Genomic DNA, 8,328 nt, shown 5'->3' with positions numbered 1-8,328 from the left:
GTTAATGCTCCTGAAATGTTAATGGCGAATTTGTGTTTTCTTGCGATGACCAAGTCGATCTATTTGTTTTAAAGGTATTATTTTTTAAATTGGCATGATAATAACATACGTAATAACTTGAGACATAAGGTCCTTTAAGTAGAGACTAAATAGATTAATCGACTTGGTATTATATACATAGATCTCACAACTTTTTACGGCGAGACTTGAGGTTTTTACAGAATGTTTTTGATGGCATCTCACTTCTTTTTGTAGAGCGAACATAAGTCCAATTTTTAGGGAAAGACGTTTTTTTTTCATAATTCAACATATTTTCCTATGGGAATGTTGTTCAGTTTCATGAGCTAAACACCCTTACCTACCCTATACCCTCTCCCGTTATGCCTCATATAGTAGGTACCTATTTACACCAATTTATTTTATTTTCTACAGTAATAATAATTCATTAACTGCAAATGTAACCTTGTAATCTTATACATTTATATGGGATTACAAAGTTATTGTTGCAGTTGGTGTATTTAGAAAACGGGACCGAAATTAAAAAATATTTGATTTTTCCCATGATTAAGACACTAAACCCTATTTGCATTCAAAATTTTAAGCTTCTAAGTCTGCTAGAAGTACCTTAGACTTTTGATGATCGGTGAGTCAGTGAGTCAGTGAGTCAGTGAATCAGTGAGTGACAAAATTCAAAATTTTAACAAGTTGTCATTCTTAAACTACTGGTTCAAATTGACTGAAATTTTAAATATACCGTGTTTATACAATGACTGATTAGTTGCTGAAAATCCAGGCTTCTTGTTTTATCCACAACGAAATTATAGGGGTGTCAAAAATAGCCCGAATTGCTTCGAGAAAAGGATGTTACGGCCGTGCCGCTTTTTTTTGCTCGACTTGCGGGGGCACTTCCGTGCCCCCAGATTGAAAAACTATCGGTTAAAGATCAAACGATCTCTTACAAAATTAAAATAATATCAAATTCAAACGTTTCTTATTCCGTGACTTGCCTGATTCTACACAGGCTGTATCTAATTTGCTTAAAGTTATGTTCACAAATTACACAGCGCGGTAGGTGTGAAAACTGGCAGGCCGTGTAGCCAAGCCCTAAATGATAGATCGATCAATTTTGATGGAGTTCTCATTAAATATCAAAGGGTTGAGTAAATAATTGCGTGTCGTGGGTACCTATTGAAGTAATTGAATGCGTTTTGTTTTATTATTTTGAATGCGTTTTGTTTTATTATTAGTAGTTTTGTAATTATATTTATAAGTTTGTGATGTGGCAATGATTTGTGCTACCGAAGTGCAAATAATAAAATTTATTTATATGTCTAGTTCAAGTTGCAAAAACGCTGTAACATTATATAGAACATTTGAATAAGTTGAAAGATGTCATACAGAAAAATAGGCATGGCTTTTGAATAAATAAATGGGACTTATCCGTGAATTTAAAAAAAAATATTACGGAGAAATCAATCAACAGCCGGATTATCTTTTTCAGTATGTTGATTATTTACCAAACGGGAGAAAAAAAAACATGACGTCGTGACTGTCGAAAAAATTATAGAACAAACCCTAGTGTAGCAAAGACAACACTATTAAATTACTAGGCTAATGAAACATTGCATGCCTTAAAATTGTTTAACGCACTTCTTGAGGGCATGCAAAGTCCCCAACCTGCACTTGGCCTGCCTGGTTTACTCAGTAAAGCCTACCCCACATTGGGAGGAGAACAAGCACGCACTAGTGACATTTGTCACTGCGACTGGCTTGTCACTCTTAACACACACCAGCTTCCACCCGCGACTTCCTCCGCGCGAAAAAGTTTCTCGTAGTAAAAAGTATCCTTTGTAAGGACTCTATGTTGATTTCAGTATAACCAGTCGAAAACCTAAAAAGATTTATACAAACTTTCACACCCTATTTTTACACCTTAGGGGTAGAATTTATCATAATACTTTCTTAGGGAATACCTACGTCATAGTACCTTCATGCGTGGCAAATTTCAGCATGATCCGACCAGTGGTTTGGACTGCGCGTTAATAGATCACTATGTAAGTCAGCCAGTAAGTCACCTTTGAGTTTTATTATAGAGATAATAATATGGAGTATATATATCCTTATCAATAGTCACTTCGCAACATGCGTGCATCACAATACATATCCACGGACTTAATAATGACCTCCTAGCCGATATACGGCTACGGCGGTCAGTTTCATTGAAACTGGCCATCTGTGCAGGACTTTGTTTATAGTGTCCAAGTGTGTGCACAATACACAGGTACACTCTCTATTCCATCACTCTCATAGTTTGGTGGGACGGATAACCGACACGACCAGTGAGAGGTCAGGCGCAGGACCGACGGCTTTACGTGCTCTCCGAGGCACGGAGGTCTTCGACCTCAACTTCCTAACTCCGGGCAATCTCTAAGAAATTCTTAACAGAAAATCTCAGAAAAGACTTAATGGCCCGACCCAGGATTCGAACCCGAGACCTCTCGCACCGCAGTCGCATATACTACCGACCGCGCCACAGCGGCAGTTTAACAGACTTAATAAGCATGACAAAACACCCACGATGGAAAAAGTTACCAGTGCCCGCTAGCTCTTAAACAGTCCTATATTATAAAACCTTTAATAAAAATGTACAAAAGTGATAAATAAATCGGAAACACATACAAATTGTTAAAGAGTCGATAATCGATTATATCGATAAGGATATAATCGATAATCGATTATATCGATAAGGATATAATCGTTATCGGCAACATAACTCAATGGCGAATGATTCATTATTGGTGGGAGAGTCGCAGCACCCCTAATGATGTTATCAGATCTTCATTTTACGATATCTAAGTGTTATTGATAGAAGGAGATAACTGTTGTGTGGTGAAAGGCTTAAAAACTTAGCGGCGAAGTAGTTTAAACGGTATTTTCCCAATTGTCTCCTCTAAACTGTGATCGAGGGGTGACAACTGAGAATAAAAGTAGAAAGAAGAAGAATTCCCATTCCCAGCTTTTTTTATTTTAAGCCACTATCCTTTATCCCTTGGGATAAAGCCTTAGCCATTTTTTTTCATGTGGCCTTATTGTCTGTTTTGATTATAAAGTTGATATCGAACAAAGTGTATAACATGCCTAAGTTGTTAATTATTTTTAGTTGCTATTTAAACGATATCAAATAGATTCTTCTCGTATTTCCCCTCACTAAGTATAAACTAAGTTTAACTAGGAAAATGTGTACAGTTTTGTTTACTTCAATCATATTTTCTTGTATTTTACTGATTGATTTAATCGTAGGAATTTTGTTGTCTTTGCGCCAAAGATTAGGTAGCTAGGTACTTGTGTTAGCCTTAAAACAGTATAAGAAGTTATGGCGGTGCCTTCTTTTCGCTCTTTGCATATATTTATTTAGTAAACGACTTTATAACAGCTATTTAGTAAGTCCCACAAAACTAACATAATAAAATAACTTTTAAATTAGCTTGCCTGTGGAGTTTATTTTATAACAAAACTTTTCAAAATTGGTCGACGTTTCTCCGAATAATCGAGTAACATAAGTAAATAGAAAAAAAATGCTATGAGTTGAGAACTTCTCCTTTTTTGAAGTTGGTTAGAAGCGACGATTGAGCTAGTTGATTGTATTGTTAATGGATGAATGGTGCTTTCCATATTAATAATTTACAAATGCCATCTTTTACTTTTCAAGTGACTTCAAAAGGAAGAAATTCTCAATTTGGAGGGAATGTATCACAAAACACTTGATCGTTCATCGCTCTAAGCTTGGTCCATATGATTTTAGCATCGAGGGCTCCCTCTTTACAATGATGGATAACTACAGACGCCTCTTCTAAACGTTTGCCTTTGCACATTTAGCGGCACTTAACACAAGCCCCACAGATTAAGTCACTTAAACACTTTACAATTTTATTCCTCTCGTACTTGACATTGAAATATGAAAATTTTCGGTGTAAAATATTGGGGTCTATGCTAATGGATGGTAACTATAGATCGACAACTAAGTAGAGAGCATAAGTATACAGGATTTATCTAGATTATAGTTAATTCTTTCTTTTTTGTAAAAAGACAAGTCTTACACTAAAAATTGTTCTTGTGTCGCGTGGACTTTAACAAACATACAATCAACGGACACAAACTAAATTAAACTCTTAAAGTTTCCCTGTTTTTAAATATTAGAATTGGCTACATTTATAAAACGAACCAATACTATTAACTTTTTTAGATGAAACCAGAAAAAGAACAACCACCCTAAGAATTAAATACCAAAATAATTTGTATAGAGGTGCTCATCTATACTTATAATAAATCTGTAGAGAGGTCAATTCTGTACATTGAACATATTAAAAAAGAAACCAATGGGGGATGTTTAGTAACGGATACTGATACCGAATCAGCAATTTATAATTTCCTTTTCTGTCTGTCTGTAGTCCGTCTGTATGTGTCGCTATCACGTAAAAACTACCAGATAAAATGCACTGAAATTTGGTATATGCATAGAATAAGTAGTGGAGCAACTTATAGGATACTTTTTATCGCATAAAATTTCATAGATTTTTAGAAAATTAAAAAGAAATACGTAGAAATCGTTTGAACCTGCGTTTCCCTATAGAGACCATAGATGGCGTTGCAATCCATTTCACAACATTCGCATAGTTAATACGATACCTGTTGTTCGCACCAACTAATAGATGGCATTATAGTCCGCAATAAAGCATGTTTTTCCTAATTAATTTATTTTGGTGGCTTTATTGTAATAAAAATACCTTTGAAACAGGCTATACATTCATAAGATTTTCAAACATAAATGTTGTATGATATATTACACAAAAATGTTGGTTTACATGGGTCCGGTGTGGTCGGGATATCCTAGATGGCAAACCGAGTAATTTCGTTTGTTGTCGTTGTTCGCCGCAACTAACAGATGGCGCTGTAGTTCGTAACAGATAACCAAATTAATTGGTTGCATCAAGGAAATGAATTGGATAGCTATGAAACAGACTATGTGGTAAGTTTTAAAATAAACAACGGATGATATATAAAAAATTATTACGGGTTACGCGGTTTCGGACGTATCATCGCAAGTATACATTATTACGCGTGTGAAGAACTCCGGCGCAGGTAGGTCTGTCTGTACCTATAATAATATTCTGAATCCAGACGGCTAAGCAATGGTCAGTCTATAATAAGGTATTATATTTTACACTGTAAACTGGTACGGATACAGACGAGAGCGGAAAAGAAGGTAACCACAGGAAATCAGGCCTGCCTGAGCCTGTGTCACATTGTGTGCCCTTCGGGTCCCTTTCGTAAATAACCATTAGATGACAAAAGAGTTGTTAGCATATTTATGTGTAGGTGTATCGAGTGCTTCGCAATTCGCGTGCTCAAACGAATAAGCAACAGTACGAAGATCACGCGAGCGGAGCCGCACGGGTCAGCTAGTAAAACATAATTGTTAAAAAGAAGTTTTATTTGTATGGCACCTGTTGTTTATAACCACATGCCTAACAACATTAGAGTTCAGCCTTTAATGACATTCAAAAAGCGTTAAAGTCAGTTACTGCCTGAAAGGTGCTTCGGTGATTGATTTTCTATCTGACAAATTATAATTAAGAATAATCTAATTAAAAACGAACATAGATTTAATCAATAATAATTATAAGATGTGTTTTTGCGTGCCTCAACGTCAGAATGTACAAGGATTCTAACATTAACACGTATTATCCAAAACTGCAAAGTGTATACTTACATTCTGAGCAAATAAATATATTCATTTCATTTCAGTTCACAAAAAATGACGACCAGACCGAAAACAACTATAATATTTGTTCCGTGTAGGTATAGAACTCACGTACGTATACAATATTCATGTACGTGATGAATAAGCATTATTATTTATTATCCATACTAATATTATAAATGCGAAAGTAACTCTGTCTGTCTGTCTGTCTGTCTGTCTGTCTGTCTGTCTGTCTGTCTGTCTGTCTGTCTGTCTGTCTGTCTGTCTGTCTGTCTGTCTGCTACTCAATCACGTCTAAACTTCTGAACCAATTTGCATGAAATTTGGTATGGAGATATTTTGATACCCGAGAAAGGACATAGGCTACTTTTTACCCCGGGAAAATGACGCATTTTCCGGGAAAATTCAGACGGCGAACGAAGTCGCGAATAATCAATATTATAATGACATTAAATTAACAAAATTCCGTTGTCATGGCAACTGTTTTAATGGTGGATATGCCTTAGCGCGATTTCGTTATATTAAGAGATATAAATAATTTTAAGAATATTTTTCGTGAAAAAAAAGCTTTTTTTATATCATCACGCTACGACCAATAGGAGCAGAGAAGCAATAAAAAATGATAAAAAACGGGGAAAATTTTGACCCATTCTCTCTTATGTGACGCAAGCGAAGTTGCGCGGGTCAGCTAGTTACATATATAGTTTATATTTTACATGAATCTTTATTTGCGTTAGTTGCCTATTGAAAATTGGCGGAGTTTACGAAAATAAAATATCATAATAGTTGTAATACATATGAAAATGGAATTATTAACGAGCTAACACGGTCATCTGATTCCAAACTAAGCAGAGCTTGTACTAAGGTAACCAGACACCTGATATACATACTTATAAACTTTTAAATACATAATTATATAGAAAAATTAACTCAGAACAAATACTCGTGCTCATTACACAAAGATTTGTCCCGGGTGGGATTTGAACCCACGCGGCGCTACGGTTATTGCGGCGAGGTGACCACTTAAACCACTGCACCAAACGTGCAGATAATAGTACATAGTTTGTCTATTTATTTACAACGAAAACTTCATGAAGTAATTATGAATTAATTAACAATTGTGTAAGCTTCTACTCGTATATTTGTGGGACAGGAGTAAACAGTTTGTGTACTAAATTGATGAATATATAAAAAGTGTTCCTCTTCGTACAATAACTCTAAACGGTGTTTACTGAAGACGACAACATCAATTCTCCCACAATGACCATTGTTTGCTTTGTATCATTGAAATGTATTTGGTATGGACATAATATGTTCGTTTAGGTTTTAGACATTAATCTATCGCGACAACAACGATTTTATTGCGACTGATATCAAACGTAATAGCTTCGTTTATACATATAGGCGCGTTTGGCCCAGTGGTTAAAGTGGTCACCTCGCTGCAAAAAAAAGTCGTTTGATGTCAAACTGTAACGGTATGGCGATGAGAAGCTTATTAATTCGATTTATTCGTGCACATAATAGCCGGTTGTTTCACAAGATGCGTTAAGGCTGGCATTGGTTTTATTGGACTCGACCTGTAGGATTTTGTGGATTTTTCATATTTCAAACCAGTCTTTAGGTAAAATTTTGGTTGTAAATCAATAAGAATTAACCATCCTACATTATTCTGATGGCACTTTGCGCCGTTACAACTTGGTATTTTATAAAAACAAAGGTATTAATTACCAAGGGACCATTTGTTTTGAAGTGCTTCGAGCGCGTTCATCTTAAAGCACCCATAAAGTCGACTGGTGTTTATTTTTCGACTTATGCACATTGATCCTAGATCTGTGTTCTATCATGATTAGATACACTTATTTTGGAGCAAAACGATGGATTTTTCAAGCATCTGTTTGCACTACACGGCGTAAGCAACTATGCGAATTCTTGTAAAAATAATTTGATTCATTTAGAAAAAAAAATCTAAACGGAAATGTTGTCACCTAATCCTACTGATATTACATATAAATGCGAAAGTTGTATGTATCTATGTATGGATGTTTGTTACTCTTTCACGTAAATACTACTGAACCGATTACGATGAAATTTGGTGTATAGGTAGCTGAAGACCCAAAATAACACATGAGCATATATTTTTTATCTCGGGGTTCCTGAGGGATCGGGATTTACACGAGAACAGTTACCACGTGGACAAAGTCGCGGGCGGCCTGTAGTATTTTATGTTTAAGAGTGGAAATAATGTTCAATTAATTGTGTCGATCTACTAATGTGTCAGGGAACGAAAATGCATAATTAATTTTCGCACCGCTTCGATTTTTCATAACACTGTTTCCATAAGAAATGTATAAAAAATCATTGCATGATAATGTTAACATCATAATGCCATTACAATTTTTCAACGATATTGAAAATATTTTCAGCGCAGAATTCAAAACGTTCTTCGGAATGTAGGTGTGAAAAATGTCAAACTTTACGATGAAGACGCCATAAGGCTAAGTTCATATGACCTTTCGACCGCGCGGTACCAGATCGGAGTAAACAGCTACTATTGTCTACATTAGAAT

This window comes from Anticarsia gemmatalis, chromosome 8 (genome assembly GCF_050436995.1).
Source record: "Anticarsia gemmatalis isolate Benzon Research Colony breed Stoneville strain chromosome 8, ilAntGemm2 primary, whole genome shotgun sequence".
Taxonomy (NCBI): Eukaryota; Metazoa; Arthropoda; class Insecta; order Lepidoptera; family Erebidae; genus Anticarsia; species Anticarsia gemmatalis.
This window is presented reverse-complemented; position numbering follows the sequence as displayed.